The sequence below is a fragment of the Mastomys coucha genome, unplaced genomic scaffold, assembly GCF_008632895.1.
Source record: "Mastomys coucha isolate ucsf_1 unplaced genomic scaffold, UCSF_Mcou_1 pScaffold12, whole genome shotgun sequence".
NCBI classification, from domain to species: Eukaryota; Metazoa; Chordata; class Mammalia; order Rodentia; family Muridae; genus Mastomys; species Mastomys coucha.
This window is the reverse complement of record NW_022196894.1, coordinates 40707533-40725901: the sequence shown is the minus strand read 5'-3', so window position 1 is coordinate 40725901 and position 18369 is coordinate 40707533. Positions and strand designations below refer to the sequence as shown.

General features: G+C 36.0%; 1 protein-coding gene across 14 annotated transcripts in view; it reads right to left on the bottom strand.

The window, feature by feature from the left end:
* Zbtb20 (zinc finger and BTB domain containing 20) overlaps window positions 1–18369 on the bottom strand; it is a 737287-nt gene that overhangs the window by 662930 nt on the left and 55988 nt on the right. For 2 of the 14 annotated variants that reach the window (XM_031363894.1, XM_031363898.1), the window contains exon 2: window positions 16580–16636. The exons of the other annotated variants lie outside the window; for them this stretch is intronic. The gene's annotated coding sequence lies outside the window, so the exon portion shown is untranslated. The remainder of the gene's footprint in view (window positions 1–16579; window positions 16637–18369) is intronic. 14 annotated transcript variants of the gene reach the window in all.

Here is an 18369-nt window from a genome sequence, read left to right as displayed (position 1 = left end):
GCTTCTTGGCCATTCGATAATCCTCAGTTGAGAATCCTTTGTTTAGCTCTGTACCCTATTTTTTAATAGGGTTATTTGATTCTACTCAGCTATTAGAAACAATGAATTCATGAAATTTTTGGCAAATGGATGGAACTAGAAAATATCATCCTGAGTGAGGTAACCCAATTACAAAAGAACACACATGGTATGCACTCACTGATAAGTGGCTATTAACCCAAAAACTTGGAATATCCAAGATACAATTCACAGACCACATAAAGCTCAAGAAGAAGGAAGACCAAAGTATAAGTGCTTTGGTCCTTCTTAGAAAGGAGAACAAAATAATCTTGGGAGCAAATATGGAGAAAAAGTGTGGAGCAGAGACTGAAGGGAAGGCCATCCAGAGAGTGCCCAACCTGGGGATCCATCCCATTCACAGTCACCAAACCCAGTCACTATTGTGGATGCCAAGAATTGCATGCTGACAGGAGCCTGAAATAGCTGTCTCCTGAGAGGCTCTGCCAGAGCCTGACAAATACAGAGGCAGATGCTCGCAGCCAACCACTGGACTGAGCATAGGGTCCCCAATGGAGGAGTTAGAGAAAGGACTGAAGGAGCTGAACCCCATAGGAGGAACAATAATATCAACCTACCAGACCCCCTAGAACTCCCAGAGACTAAACTGCCAACCATGGAGTACACATGGAGAGACCCATGGTTCCAGCCACATATGCAGCCGAGGATGGCCTTGTTGGGCATCAATGGGAGGGGCTCCCCTTGGTCCTGTGAAGGCTCGATGCCCCAGTGTAGGGGTATTCGAGGGTGGGGAGGCAGGAGTGGGTGGGTGGATGTTGGAACATCCTCATAGAAGCAGGGGGAGGTGAGATAGGATGGGGGGGGGTCCTGGGGGAACCATGAAAGGGAATAACATATGAAATGTAAATAAAGAAAATATCCAATAAAAGAAAAGGAAAGGAAAAGGAAAGCCAAAATGTTAATATGCTTAGGAGCTCCTCAAAACAAGTTTCCTGATACTATAAGCAAGGACTTAGGTTCAGAGAGATTCTATGAATCACCTCTGATGTCTACAGTTAGCCATTTATAACCAAAGACAAACCTTTTCTAAGTCAGGTAATCTATTAACAATACAATGTTCTCCTTGTATTTACCTCAAAAGTTTATCAGTTTAAATGAATTAACAGTATGCACTAATTATTTCTCAAAAGAGGAGTGATACAATTAACTAGATAATCCAAAATTTGGCTGATTTGACACAGTAATGTATACAAATCCTAAAATAAACAAAAAACTAGCAACACCTCCAAGAACGTCTTCTACAGAATACATTATTACCACTACAACTATACCTGAAAATACCACAATCATGTTGTATTTTTAGCACTTTACACACTCCATATATAATCAACAATTTATTCATATAAACTTATAGGTACTAGAAAAACAATATTCATTTACCTCTACTCCTGTCATTATATAATTCATAACAAACTTCATATAATTTGGGTGTGTATCTGTGCATGTATGCGTGCACGTGCATGTGTGTGCATATGTGTGTATGTGTGTGCGCATGCATGTGTGTTGTGTGTGTGTGCATCTATGTGTGTGTGTAAGCATGTGTGCATGTGTATATGTGTGCGTGTGTGTGTGTTGCTTTCAACTTTTGATTGTACCTTAAGTAAAATTGCAGAGGAAAAATATATTAAAATATATTAAATATATTTGTCTTATTCCAAACAAAATGTTCCATTTCATCTGCTGTCATTTTTCTTGTTCCCACCATACTTGCTTTAACACTTCTTGAAGGACATATCTATGAGTAATTTTGTCTTCAAAGAAAAATTTTATAAAATTATAGCTTGGCTTTTTAATGCTTTGAAGACACCATTGTAATTTCTTCTAGTTTGTGGTGTTTCTGACAAAATCTTTTTGACAATTATTTTTCCATGTAATTACATCATATATTCACTATATGTCGTCTTGAGATGTTAATTTACTGGCTCTCACCCTCCTCTGTTCCTCTGTGTGTGTGTGATGTATTCACATTTGTACACATGTGGGAAACGCACCACAGTATTATCACATAGCTTCCTCAATTGCTCTTGACCTCATTTTTCTTTTAAGATTTTATTTTCACTGTATGAACATTTACAAGCATGTATATATGTGCATCACCTTGTGTGTATGGTGTCCTCAGGGGTCAGAGAGGATGTTGGATATTGTGGAGATAAAGTTAGATATACTTGTGTGCCATGTAGAAGATGGAAGCAAAATTCTGGTCCTCTGCAAGAGGAGCAGTTTCTCTTAACAATCTCTAAAGCCTGTCCACTTTAGTTTTTGAAACAGGGTATGTCTCTCTTTAACGGGCACTCACTGATTCAGCTAGACAGACTCACTAGCAAGCTCCAGAGATCTATCTACTCTACCTATCTCCACCTGCTCCACTTGAATTGTAAACCTCTGCTTCCACACCACTATGACGTTTTCTCTTGGTTCTTTTCAGCACTTTTGGTATAACTTGACTTAATGTGATTTCCAGTGCATTTATACTGATCATGGTTAAGATCTTATATCTTGGAGCCATTAATTGTTCAAGTATTTTTCCACGTTTTCTTCTGCATCCAGTTTTGGATGCTATAAACTGCTCCACAATATCCCATAGATCTTGGAGCCTTTAATGTCCTTGCAGGTTTTATTTAAATCTCATTTTTCATAGTGCTTGAGAAAGGACAACACCTACTGCTATATCTTCACAGTCACTACTCTTTTCTACAGCATCCAATGTCCTCTTATCACACTGAAATGTACTTTATTTCAATTTTATTTTTAGCAAAAAAAATCCCAGTTAGTTCTATTTTATTCCATTCAATGCTCTTTACTATAATCATGTTTTCCTTTAAATCTTTTGGCATATTTATAAAAGCTACAAAATGTTACAAAATGTTACAAAATGTTTCCATTCGAATTCTATCATATATAATCTCTTCTGGGACAACTTTAATTGATTTTTTTTTCTGTTTAAAGCCCCTATTTTCCATCTTTTTAATGCATCATAAATTTAAGTTTGAGGTCATTACTTGAAATATAAACTTTCTGCTGCTGTGTTCAGAATGTGTTGTTGAATTACTTTAGATAGTATCAAGATACTTTTTGGCGCTCTGTTTCATAACTTGCAGATTGGTTTGATCCTTGTGAGTCTCCTTTTAAAGCTCTATCAGGACAAATCTATATGCACTGCCATTAGTACTTGTTGGGTCCTATTAAATTGGGGTGATCCTCAATAGCACAGGATTGCCTAGGACGCCTGCCCTTCATTATGCCCATTCAGTGCTCCCTTTAGCCATGTCTTAGAGGGGTCTGGGGACTTCCCAAACTGAAGGAAAACCTTGGTACTATCAATGTAATGTTGCTTGTACAGACATGCACAGTAAGAGTTATGGGGCCATGGAGACTTCTGCCAAGATTTCAGAGAAGACCTTGTAGACAATGTATGTCAGGGTTAACATCTGTGCTGGCAGTCCCTGAGAGGGCAATGTGTAATGCTGTGAAGACATGAAGGTGTATGCCTAAGCAGTAATGGAAATCCCAAGTGGTAGAGGTATCAGGAACATAAAACTGATAAAAAAAAAAAAAAGGTGTAACAAATGAAATGGGAAGCTACAGAAAGAGGACATATATACTGCGACTGAAAGCCCATAGGGCAAGACTACCTAAATCACATGGAATTCACATCCTGTACTAAGATGCCAAACATGGAAGTACAGAATTTCATGTTTGCTTTTCTGGTTTACATGTTACTTTAATCCTGTGTATGATTCCATTCTCCAATCCCATCTTTCAAAGCCTAAAGGTTTACTGTACCCCATTCCTCTGTTTCACATTCTGTGTTGTATTCATTGGAAGACAATAACTTATTTTGTATTTTTACAAAGCTCACATCTAAGAGTCCATCCCTAGGCTTAAGACAGGCTTGGATATTTGAATGTCATTAGTAATGTTAAGATTTTGAGGACTATTAAAGATCAACTAAATACATTATTTTTAGTATGAGATGGCCATGAACCTTTGACACCATGGGCAAAATACTATGATTTGAATCTTAAATGTCCCCTATGGTCCTATGTATCTTTGTCTTCCTTTGGGAATGTGGTCGATATACCAAGAGGCAGACTTAGTTGGAAGAAGTGGGTCATTGGGGACATGAATTTAAGGGTTATTTTGGTCTCTAATCACTTTATATATTTTACTGCCATGCATGCCCACTGTCTTATAGTTCTACCCAAACACATGGGTCAAATTAACAATGGATTGAAATGTCTACAGCTGTGAGCCAAAATAACCCTTTCCTCCTCAGGTATCATCACATCACAGGTATTTCTGTTATCATGATGAGAAAAGTAGCAAATACAATTTCAGTGGATGTGAGATAGTATTACTACATTGTGATCTTTATTTCTTTGTAAGAAGATTGTTAATGAAGATCCAATTAAAATGTCACCTCTGCCAATCACATGCCTCCCCTAGATCCATGCTGAGAGTGTGCTTAATAATATATTTGCCACTTAGTAGTCACATTTTTTTCTGGGCTTCTTTACCAACTGGTAGTCACTGACAAAAACTCTGATGTCATACTTTCTTTTAAAAGAACTTTTCCAAATACATGCACTGTATGTTCACTAACTGTTATTCATAAGCAAATGTGCTCATATACTCCTATTCTTAAATAATAATGCTTTTTCAATCATTATAATGTTACTCATTGGTATGTTTTCAAGACTGACCATTTGGCACTAGACAACCAAATCCTTGGGGATTCTATCTCTCCCATGCCCAGTTTTCCTCAGCTGCCTAAACAGAGTAGGAAAGATACACAGAAGGATCTGTAGGGAGGAAACAGAAAGAAGAGATGTTGTGATTGTATTATAATCTAAAAAAATGATAAAATAGCGGGTATTACTTTGCATTTGGTAAAACATTAATGTTTGACTAAGAAAACAAAATCAAAAAAACACCTACATGAATCTAAATATACTGTAATTAATTGGTCATATCCTTGCATGAAAATAACACATATTTATAACATTCTATCATCTAATAATCTAGATGACTTTTTATCAGAAAATGATCTTGGATAGATAATGATGTGAATTGGTTTCTACATGGTATCTATTATATATTCATTAGCTCAGCTCAGACTATTTTATATGAGATGAAGTTTAGTCTACAGGTCATAGAATCCTTCATTATCTTTAAAATTTTTATACATTGGTTTATATGGATTACATTAAACATTTCAATTCTCCTCACTTTAAAATCATAGTATTCAGTAGAAAAAGAATGAGCTTTGAAGCAACAGTTCTCAATACTGGATTCCATGTGCTCTAGCAGAAAAGTGCGGCATTAATTTCATCTGAAATATGTTTTAAAAAAAAAGAGGCAATAACATCTTCTTGGAGATAAGATAATGATTAAATGAGAAAGTTAATTACTTCATCTACTGCTCAAAACTAATTGTTGGCTTTTCTGCTTCCTCACCTGTAAGATGAGAAAACTCTTACTTCCTGGGTCATCAAAGATCAAGTAAAAATATAGAGAGGCAATGCTTTAAAAACACATACAGTAATAAATGTGCAGATCTTAGAAATTGTTATCATCCTTGATAGAATTGCCAGTGTGTTTTTTAATTTGCAAAGAAATGCACATCCTCACCCATTCTTTCCTATTCATATGGAATATCTTCCTCATCACAGAACGACATTAACAATCTCATTTCTGCCTTCTCTAAAACACTTCCTTATGTCATGTCAACGTCCTGGGTAATTGCTCTACCTATTAAGTAGCAGGTGGATCCTAAAATCTAATATGAAAGCTCATGTTAATAAAAGGACAAATTAAATAATAAAATTTACCTAAAATTCAGTAAAGAAAACAAAAAACACTAGAATAATTTTTAATATAGTTTATTGTGTTCTGTATGGCTATCCTTTAAAAATGAGACTATAGCTGGGCAGTGGTGGCACATGCCTTTAATCCCAGGACTTGGGAAGCAGAGGCAGGCAGATTTCTGAGTTCAAGGACAGCCTGGTCTATAGAGTGATTTCCAGGACAGTGAGGACTACAACAGAAAAACCCTGTCTCAAAAAACAAAAAAAAAAAAAAAAAAAAAACAAAACAAAACAAAAAAACAGCAAAAAAATGAGACTATAAACAGCAGAATATTGTGATTATTATTTCATGAGGAAAATATTTGAATGGTTCTATATATAGTCTGATTTTTTTTCTTTATACTACCTACATTGTTTCTTTCTGCTGACCACTGTGCAATCACTAAATAACATACACTCGATACAACAAGAAGATAGTATAAAACATCTTGCTTGCACTAATTTGCCAGAAAGTGCTTTTTAAACTCCAGCGTAAACTGACCACATTATATAATTGATCATCAAGTGGTCTGCTAATACACACACTCAAAACTAGTCCAACAACTTCTATTATGCTGGTTAGTAGCACTGCCAGCCCTTTTGCCCTTCACTGCCTGGAGAGTGCCCATCAGAAACAGGGAAGCAGAAGGAACAGCCACAATGCACCATTGATGTTTGAGCGAGCCTGCCCAAGCAGCTGCAACAACAGGGCAACTCTTCAAAGCTTCAGCATTGAAATTTACAATCCTCCCTCCTATTCTCCATCAATGAAAACCTTTATAAGCTACAATCAATTACAAAATAAATCTTTGAGGCAAATCCTGTCCTTTCTTCATTTCTCGTCCTCCCTTTTTTCTCTCAATACCAAATGTCCTTGGTAAAAATAATAGTAATAATAAAGGAAAGGCATCCACTCCCTCCTTATCTACCTTGTTCTCTGCCTCTCCCTCTCTTAATTCCTAAAAATTCTCAAGAAGGCTTGAGGATGTCTGCTAAACACTTTTGTCTATCAAACTTGGTATGGGCTTTTTGTTTGTTTGTTTGTTGAAATTTTATTGTGGAGTTCTTATTTAAAATCTTCAAAAGGCACTTGATATTTTAAGCACACTCAGACTGGATTTTTGGCAAAGCATCTTTCTGATTATTGAAGGATAATCTAAATTCTTAACTGCATGCACTGAATTGAATAACTCCACATTTTGTAAGGCACAACAAAACTGCCTTATATTAACCATAGATGAATGAACCAGTGAACATTTAAAAGCGTTCCATGAGAATTCCTGCAATAAGCATGTAAGAGTTTGTGTATAAGTATTAAGATCTTAAATATGAATCAGAATGTGAGGAAGCTGTTCTTCACTTAATAAATGTACTGATTTATCAACTAAGATTAAAGATTCTGTCATTTTATATTTCACCTTGGACATTCATAAGTTAATATCTTTTTTGAGCACAACCTAACATCTGAAAAATTCTTAAATTCCTCTATATAACTTTTAACACAAAGTATCCATCAGTGAAATCTTTAAAAAATGATAATACTATCAATAACAGAATGCCAAAATGTCATCAATGTCAGCATATAAATTTATTGCTCAGATAAATATATACACATGCACACATGCTTCACTGAGTTAGTCTTCTATCTGGCTGGGTGATAAACAGCAATTTATATCTTAGAGTTCACAAACTGAGTGACTAAGATCAGCACACTAGCATAGTCGAGTTGTACCAACTACCTCTTCCTGGTTTTCACACAACCACCTTCTTGCTGTGTGCTCAAGTGAGGAAGAACACATACAAAAGAAGTATATCCTTCCGTAAGAGTACTTAGCCTGCCACAGGAGTCCCATATTCATGACCTAATTACCCCTCACCCAAAGGACCCTTGTCCAAGTACCATCACACAAGAGATTGTGATTTCAACATGGAATATATTAAGGTTATAAATTGCCACTACACAGTACTCATATTCTTATGCTGAAGGCCAGAAGATGGAGGAGTGAGTAAAGGTGCTTGACCCCAAGCCTAATTACCTAAGTTCAATCCTCCAGTCCCCCCAAGTGAAGGGAAGAATTGACTCTCACTAGCTGTCTCCTGACTTTCACAGGCATGAGCCCCTCTCCAATCCCGTTAAAAATAACTAAAAAACTGTAAATAACTAAAGTACTATTTAAGATTTAAATATTTTTAATAATTTTTTTTTTTTTTTTTTAGTTATACTGCAGTTACATCATTTCCCCTTTTCTTCCCACCTCTTTTTCCTCTGACTCACCTCCTGGCCCTAATTTGTTTCAATTGTTCAAGTTTTTCTTTCCTTGATGTTTTAAAGCAATAATACATTTACAAAGTTTGCTAAATACCATCACATAATTTATACAAAGAATTCCAAGCCGGACATGGATTGCACATTCTCTTAATCCCAGCACTCATTAGGCAGAGGTAGGCAGATCTCTGAATGTGTGGTCAGTGGGGTCTACATGTGATGTTCCAGGACAGCCAGGACTACAGAGTTCAACCCTGTCTGCCACCCACTCCCAAAAAAACATCAAAAATGTCTGCATAACCTAACTTTTCAGAATGTGCCAGAATTTACTGTACAGATTATCTCTTTTTTCATTGTTATTTTTGAGATTGTATTTTAATTATATTTCTCTTTTCCTTTTCATCCCTTTAAAAATCTCCATTAAAGCCAGGCAGTGGTGGCGCACGCCTTTAATCCCAGAACTTGGGAGGCAAAGGCAGGCAGATTTCTGAGTTTGAGGCCAGCCTGGTCTACAGAGTGAGTTCCAGGACAGCCAGGGCTACACAGAGAAACCCTGTCTCGAAAATCAAAAAAAAAAAAAAAAAAAAATGTCCATTAAAGGTCTCCCCACTCTCCTTCAAATTCATGGCTTTTCTCACGAATTGTTACTGAATGTGATATGTATTTTATGTATTTGTATATAAATATATTCCTAAATAGAACCTGTTGAGACCATATGAGAGAGAGAGTGAGAGAGAGAGAGAGAGTGTGTGTGTGTGTGTGTGTGTGTGTGTGTGTGTACATGTATATATGTACATAAAGCATGTATGTTTTCAGGGCTGACGATCTGGCACTGAAGAACTAATTAGTGTAGTCTTCCCTGAGGAGGGCCACCTCTCCCACTCCCAGCTTTATTCATTCGCCTATAGTTCTTACTGTATGACTAAGGCCTTGTGGGCTTTTCCCCCATGTAGTTTGGCATGTTTGTTGATGTCCTGGGTTCAATTCAGATTTGGGCGATCATGTTTGTGAGATTTTACAGGTACAGCTTTTGGTGTGCTAGGAGACACAATCTCCTAGCAAATTCCCTGACCCCCTTGCTGTCTTAGTTTATAAATTTTCAACATAGTATAAATATTAATGTCCTTTCCTGGAAGATGAGTAATTGCCTCTCTTCTGGTTTTCTCTTCTATTTTGAAAGGTTTCAGACCGGAGTATCAGCTGTTCCTTCCTAGTTAATATTGTAACTTGACTCTCTTTCCCAAGATCATTAGCAGAATATAAACCTCTCTTAATATTCTTTTAACATTCCATACTCTTAGGCATGAAGGATTTTATTCAAATTTGGTATAGTGAGGACATCCTTTTCTGGAATTCCCATCTTCCATCTTCATTCTTAGAAGCAACTTTAGAGCTGTGACGCCTAGTCCTCACCATACCATTCCTCTCTCCCACCTTCAGTTCCTAACTCTTGTATTGTTCTTTTCTCCTCATCTATTCCTTTCTGGTTATAGCATACCCTGGAGTTATTTCTTAGAAAGAAAAGGATATGTATGTGTTAGATCATCTGCCTAAAATATGTTTTACCTCAAACTTGATTAGACATTTGACTGGGTAGACAGCGACATCTTAAACATAATTTTATCAGAATTTTAAAGCCATGATTTCTACCTTTGATTGATCCCATTCTTATTTTTCAGATGATGTAGAGGTTCCCCGCCCCCTGGAATTTTCTGTATCTACTCACTAACAGCATTCTAAAAGTTTCTATTGTGATTATTTACTTCACATTTTATTGTCTTTTACTTCACATATTTATGTATTCAGCAGACACTTTCACAGTATAAAGTGCATACATTAATATCAAAACTTTATCCTATAATTTTATGATAATTTGCTATAATTCAGCTCAACTGTCTTGAAATCTTATTGGTTAGATTTTTAGCTTGCTAGGTTATTTGCTGACTTCATATTTTCTCCTCTATTTTCTATTATTAAACTTTTCACTCTATTTTTAAAAACTTAAGTATTCTTTAAGTATATTACTTCAGATATTATAAATACACATTCTTTTATTATCCTTTTCTACATTATCCTGTCATGTTTCAGGAATCACCATGTTCTATTATATTAATTGCATTTTTTTTCATGTACTGCTGTTCATGTATACCTTGAGTTTCATTTTGCAGCATTCTACTGGGCATCATCTAGATAGGCCCTCACAAGTAACTATTTGCTCAAAACTTCCATAGTTAGTTAAAACAAATCATTTGGGTTCACTACTTTAGCTTTCAGGAAACAGAATGAGGAATAGCTTCAATTAAAAAACCTGGGCAAGAAAAACCTCAGAAGAAATATCTGATTCTGGTACTCTTTTAGAAAAACTTCTTAATCAACACTCTTCTAGGAAACTCTGCTCAGCCTGCTTTAGCATGGCAAACACTCTATGTTTCAGTCACATAAGTCCCAGGGTCAAATGATGTTTTCTCACAGCAACATAAATTTATTGTACACATTATTTTAACACACATATGCACACATCTACTCCATGACCTATCACTGCCCTATAACTTATTTTAAAATGGTCTTTTTCTCTCTAAATGACACTACTTTGGTAACTGAAGCAACATCTCAATAAGTCATCTTAAACTCCCCCTTTCTTTTACAACACCTAACTCCCACTATTCCACTTAGAAGGTACCCAATCTCATCAACTGCACCTCCTAGCAAGCTCTTCAATGTCCTCAGAGACACCATTTCACTTCAAGAACCCATCCTGTTTTATCCTGGTAATTTCTGTCTTCTTATTCATAGATTCTAGTCTCACCTTTTTATATCCCTTCTTCCACAATTAACAATGAAATATCTGTCTCAAAAAAAAACAAAAAACAAAAAACAAAAAACAAAAAAACAAAAAAAAAAATTACTTAAAATCTATTAGTGGATCCCACCCATTTCTGACATCTTATAGTAGCACACCTAAGACACTTCATGGCAAACCCCTTTATATTCCTTCATCTTAATCTGATCTCAGATGACACCAGACACGTGTGCAGTGCATACATACATGCACACAAAACATTCAAGAGCATAAGTAAATCTTTTTAAAACTGTTAGATTTCTTCTAACCCTAGATTTTCACCATCAAATAACAACTTATTTTCTCTTCTTTTCAAACAAAAGAAATAAAAATGAAAGACAAAATATTTGTAGCTATAAAAACTAAAATTTTACCACAATATAATGCATTTATAGCTACAATATTTTATATTATATTTGAAATACTAAAAAGTTCTACATCATCATGTTGGGCAAAGGAATTTCAAATGAAAAAATAAAGTGTCTTAATTAAGTCTTACTTCCATAAAAAAAAAAAAATCACACTTACCAAAAAGGTGGACTGAATAGATAACTACTGTACAAATCCTGGAGTATACAGAAGACTGAGAAGAAAGACAGCTGCATATAACATGATCAAATGTTTAAAAGGCCACCCTGGGGGAGAACAAACTTTAAAAGCTCTATAGTTGTCTTCATATTTACTCCATGGAAATGGCTAATGTCCAAACCATGTATGATCTAACTAAGTAATAAGTGTATAATATAAAACGATAACACCAGCCAATGAATTATCACAAAAAAAAAAATACAAGAAGGCACATCTTGAAATCAAAATGCTAAAGACATGATTGAAATGAAAGCACAGGAAGGTGAAAGAAGAAATAGTAATAAAATTCATGTGTTGTCAATCACTCAGGCAATCTGAATGCTATGACAAATAATGACATGGAAAGACAGTGTTCCCTTTTTTTTCAGCAGCATCCTGACAGCTAAGGATGGACAACAACGTAAAGACCACCCGGACGTCAATTGCATAATAGGCACTAAGATTCACTAGTAATGAAAATTACATTATTCAAGAACATTAAACAGGTGGCGATGTAATATTATGAGTGATTTATGTTCTGTTGTCCTAACTGGTATGTTTTAAAGGCGTAAGTCATCTCTAAATATTAGATACTTACTTGAGAAACAGTAAATAGTTGATAAAGTGTGCTTACTGCTACACTATTATCAATGCATTCACTCTATGCCACTGTCACTATAACATTCACACCAACAAATAAATTGTCAGCAGTGCCACTGATGTCTCTGTTTCAGAAACATGAGCACCTTGACAATGGGAATTAAAAAAAAAAAAAAACATAAAATTACACAAGTGTATGCACCTGCAACCATAAGTAACACATACACACACAAAAACCTCAATCTCCACTCACTCAAAAACAGGAATTTCTAAAACTGTATTAATTAAAGAAACCTCTAGCAATGCAACAGCAGAATCATGTGGAAACCAAGCACATGTCTACTACTTGTATTACAATCAGATTACTCAATTACTCAAACACAGCTATGCTAGGTGCTAAGTCTTTTTGTTTATTTCCCACACACTCCTTATGGGCTGCCCCATTATCTGTTTTGTTTATAATGTGGAGAAGATTGTGTAAAGCTAAATGTTCAGTACTGAGAAACACACTGCAGAGGTCTAGGCTGTGGGGACAGGTGCTGTGCAAGCACTCCACAACTAATAAAAACTCCCAACAGCCTGGATGTTACTAATAACTCTCAACCAGACAACACAGAGAGCTCTTTTACTTATATCATAAGCAATCTGAGGCTTATAGTTTTCTGATTAAAAAAAAATAATAATCAGCTGGGCAGTGGTGGCACACACCTTTAATCCCAGCACTTGGGAGGCAGAGGAAGGCAGATTTCTGAGTTTGAGGCCACTCTGATCTACAGAGTGAGTTCCAGGACAGACAGGGCTATACAGAGAAACCCTGTCTTGAAGAAATAAAAAAAAAAAATTAAACTTCTTATTCTCATAGATCCTGAAAAAAAAAATGGAGAACAGGATAAGGGTGGGTCTTCTACAGAGTTCTCAGTTATTCTTCCTACTTAAATTGTACCATAATAGAGCATGGAGATTTCCAGTTTGGGTCTATTTAAAGTCAGTACAAACTTGACAAGCAAGCTAAATGAAGGATCAATCAAGATCTCTTACATTCTTCTTTGTAATGTACAATTATCCTGATAAACTGCCACTGCATTGCTTGAACTCACTAAGAAGCAGATTGTAGAAACAGAAACAGGATTATTCCCCATACCACCACCTTCAAACCAAAGCATGTTTTTCTCAAAGTGCCCTCCAAGGCCTCTTGTCTGGGCACTGGCCAACTGCCTTGTGACTGGAGGACAAGAAAATAGCCCAAGTTAAAACACTGTATCCTTCAAAGCAGTGAGAAGGTAAGCCAATTCAAACAGATACCACTACTGTTCATTCCATCATGTGAGAAACAGAAGCTGCCAGTCCGGCTACAGGATGCTCACGAATGGAAAGAAGGGAAGTCAGCTCACTACCTTGACTTAGCCAGGTGGTTTCTTCTGGAAACTGAGCAATAGACTTGATCTATTATCTCTTACCTGTAGCTCTTTGCTATTATTGGAAGCCTCACACAAGGCGACACTGCTATGACAAGAATTTTACCAGGAATTCTCCCAAGCTGCCTCAGCTTCCAGTGCATCTCTGCTGGGGGCTTAATTGCCTAATTGGAAGTTTTGCTATCTATCATTTTCTACTTATCTTTTGACTTTGGCTTAAAATATACTTAATATACACATTCAAAATCTAAAGAATGGATTGGAGATCATTCTCCATATACCACCTACATTCCAGGCAATCTTTCACAGTTATCTAGCCTGCATCTATTTAAAATACAATTTATTTCAGTGAAACACCTTTTGAAAAAATTCCCAAGAAGATTCAACTTAAATTTCACAATATCAATAACCATTTTATTTTTTATTCATCTTTCACTCTGCATAATTAAATTATAATTGAACATTCAACTAGTATAAAGAAATTTTAAAACAAACATAAATCACTTTGAGTAAGCAAACATATTAGTGAGTGAACAAATAAAAATGAACTGCTGTTTTCAAAGTATACTAACTGTCCAAAGGCAATGACTGGCTCAAAGGGACTGTCTTGTGTTCTTATCCCTCCCCAATTATAAATATTATTATTGGAAAGGTGATTTCTGAAATAATGTTTATCTATAAGAAAATAGCTTTTCTATAGTGACATCAGAAATTCTACAAATAAAGGTAACATATTTCTTATTATTTTTAATTAGGAATTCTAGGAGACTTCACCAATTAAAAACTAAAATCACAAATTCTACCTCAAATTCAGTAATGTATAAAAAGCATATATTCATACATATATTAAATATTAATTAATGAAGTTACATTTCAAGGGAGAAACATTGTACCTCCCAGGGAAATCCATACATTATATAAGGGGAGAAATCTAAATTTAAATGTCAGGTTCAGTCAGTTAAAGCTTATTTGATATAGGATAAGTCACTCTATCTCTTTGAACTAGATATCTGAAAGAGAGATAGAGCAGTTGTCTCTGCTTCCCAGACACATGCTTAGAAATATATAAAATAAGTGTAAACAATGCAAACTATCAATCATTGTATGTACATAGAAATTATTAGTACTAGAAATCCTGCTTTATATTTTGCACACAGAACTTTAGAGTTGGGATAAATTATTTTTAAAAAATCACAATATGAAACTCACAAGCCTATATGTTAGGTTTCGGGTAGCTCATTGATAAGACATGGGCTTATCACATGTACTAGTCTGTGGAGAGCCGTTCCAAGAGCGAGCGATCTCATAAGCAAGCCCTCATTTGTCTAAGCTTGCTGCCATTGGTTGCTTCCGCATCTGGTAACCTATCAGCTTTTGCCACGTGGCCCATTGGGATTGGCTAAGCTTGGGAGTACTCAAATGAAGAGGGTGGGCCAGAAGGCAGAGTTTAAGTAACGGCTCCCCAGAGGTAGGAAGGCGGAGCTTAAGTAAGGGCTGAAGAGAGGCAGGAGCAGGAGAAGCAGGCAGGAGGAGCAGGAGGGAAAAGCAGGAGGGAGAAACATTGTTAAAAGGTTCCTGAAATAAACTGCAAAAGGAAGAGATCAGGTTGTGTCTTTCTTGCTGGACAGAACTGGGAGGACGCGACACTAGTCCCTAAGTTTAAGCACAAAGCACAAAAATAAAAACCCTAAACTACTTTCTTACTTATAGTAGCAACACAAACAGAGCAGGAACAGAGATTTCTTGATAATCAAGAACAAAAGCGATGTAAGCAGAAGAACTTGGTCCGGTTAAAGAAACAAAAATGTGCAGGATGAACTGATGTAGTTCTGATTACAGAGAATGAAATCTAGATGCTCAGTAATGTCCTCTAATGGGGTCTTGACAGTGGCTTTGGTGATATTAGGGAAAAGGTCAAGAGAACAATAAAGAATTCAACCCTACTATCCCAAACAGAAACTATTACTCCATGTTATAAAATGTTGGTGCTTTTATAAATAAGTAGGAATCTTAACAAAATCACCATGTTTACACTCTTCCTTCCTACCAGAAATTAAGCAGCGTTTGGGAAGCTGAGAAAACAACAGGATGCACATCAGTGATGTCAAGCACTTTTAATTGGAGTATTTGGGGTACACTCACTCCCCCTTTTCTCTGGCCATTAATCCAGCAGGGGAAAGTGATCTAACACAGCATCATGGCACGAAAGGACAGTTCTGAGAGGCTGTCTCCATGATGACTATAGTGTCTTGTTCATCCAGGCCTCCTACAGAAATTAACAATGCCTGCTGCTGCAGCAGCTGAAGAGAACCATCCAAACTCTGAAAATGAACCACACCACACAAAGGATGAAAGCGTTCTTATTGCACAGGGCTTAGCTTGCAGCTGGCCATGCATGCCAGAGGGATACACCATGAGGATGACAAGAGGCCTCCAAAGAGAATGCATGCTGGGGCCACCCACCCGCCAGACATTTGGAAACACTTAGGGAAGTAGTCTTTTGAAGCTAAGGCAACAACCAGTCTTCCTTATAGCAGAACTTGGGAGAGATGGGCTTTTCAATCTCTACTGACTTGGAATATTCTGGAAAGTAATCAGACAGGGGATTTCTAATTGGTTATACTTTGCAGAGTTCTCCATTTATGGTAAGAAATGATACTACATAATTGGCTTATTTTACTCTTTAAATGGGGCTCAATGTTATTCCGGAATTTAGAACAGTATGAAGGACTAGGTACTGATCATTTCTGCAGGAGACAATGGGTATAATGGATGATGAATTTGCTTGTTATTTAGAATAGCACACTGGCTAAAACCACCATCTTTGCTTACAGAATAAAAGTGAAAGGCTCTTTCATTATCCATAATTATGTTCATGTTAGACTTATTGGACACTTTTAAAGGTATCTCACTGATTCAAGTGAACTCTGTGGTGACTAGGGGCCTTGAAAAAGTTAATCTCACTTACCCTTAGAATTCTCCCAGGTAGAGAGAAGAGGAAAGTAATATCAATTCTTTGGGGTTGCTGGAAAGAATAGGAAGACAATATTTACCATAGTGTTTTGCTATGAATACAAATGGTGAGTCAATAGATGATATTCACTGCGCTGCTATCTACAAGAGGATTAACAAATAGTTCACAAAGGAAGTGAAGTGAAACAGTACATAACAAAAATATTACCTCAGATGCTACTAATTATTCAAACACTGCATTGTATATTTCCAGTCAGGTCACACTTTAAGAGAACGAAGAGGCCAGCCAAGTGAAGAGAATTAAATGGGAGACTGTCTCCAACTCTCACTCTGCTTGTGCTAGTTAGCCCATCAGAAAACATCAAGTTCTTACTACAAATAGATTCACTTTCTATACAGCTAATATATATCTTGTAGATAAATGTTGGGCATTGGAAGGTTCTTGTTCCCTATCTATGGTCCCCACCACCTCAGTTCTTCTACCGTCTCTCAACCAAACAGGGATGATATAAAGGAAAACTGGGTCTAAGAAGCAATGTTGAAATACATTCAGTCCATTTCACTGTGTGTTGTACTACAGGTCCTGTACCACCAGTTGTACAAATGAACTTCAAGCCTTACATCTACTACCAATACAAAAAAGTACTCTTTCAAAAAATTATTAAACTAAGCAGTAGAAAAACTTACAAATATAATAAGCAAAGGAATATTAATGAAGAATGTGTATGGAGGCAATGGGAGATAGAATTCAAAATTATCCATTTGCAACAAAACCCACAATTAATTTTTCCTTAGAATTATAAAAAAGTCAATTTAAAAAGATTTTGCAAGCACAGTAAAAACAGTATGATCACCCTTTATAACTTTATTATTATTATTACTATTATTATTATTATGGCATTAACTTATTCTGATTTTCCTAATAAAATTAATATTCTCAACTAACTTACTGTATTATTTTATTTTACAATATTTTGCTAAGAGCATTTAATTTGGATTCTAGCCTTGAGACAAAGTTTAAAGTGCATGATATTGTTAGGTGTAATGAATACATAGGCATCATGCTATAGAGTAAATCTCTGGTCCTTTATTTTTATTTTGCTTAATAAAACTTTATACCTCTTTATTAATAAGTCCCCATTTCCTCCTGTCTCCCGCTTAGGAAGCCACCATTCTCTTTGTCACTTCAAGTAATTTGGCTATTTTAAATAGTTCACATAGGTGGAGTCATGTAGTCTTGTTCTTCTGTGATTAGCCAGTGTATAACATTCAAAGTTTTCATCCATGTTGCCCCATATTGGAGAATGTTCTAATCTTTTAATACTAGATAATATTCTACCATTTGTACCTGTCACATATTCTTGATCATTCATCTGTAGAATAAAGGCTGTCTCCATTCTGTGGCAACTGTCAACAGTGTCACAATGAACATAAGGAGTGGTGACATCTCAAGCACATTCCTAATTTCAATAATTTGGATAAACAACAAGAAAAGAAAGGAATGTACCTTGAAAGAATATATTCCACATGGGAAAAGTGCAAAGATAAGTTTCCATTAGTTAGAATTGAATGTTTTTCCAAAGATTTTCACTCTTCCCTCTTCTATTTAAGAGTCAAAGCAAAAATAAAATAAAACAAATAACAACAAAAAAAAATCATTGAAATTAGGAATGTCGGGCCATGGTGGTACATGCCTTTAATCCCAGCACTTAGGAGGCAGAGGCAGGTGGATTTCTGAGTTTGAGATCAGCCTGGTCTACAGAATCAGTTCCAAGACTACCAGGG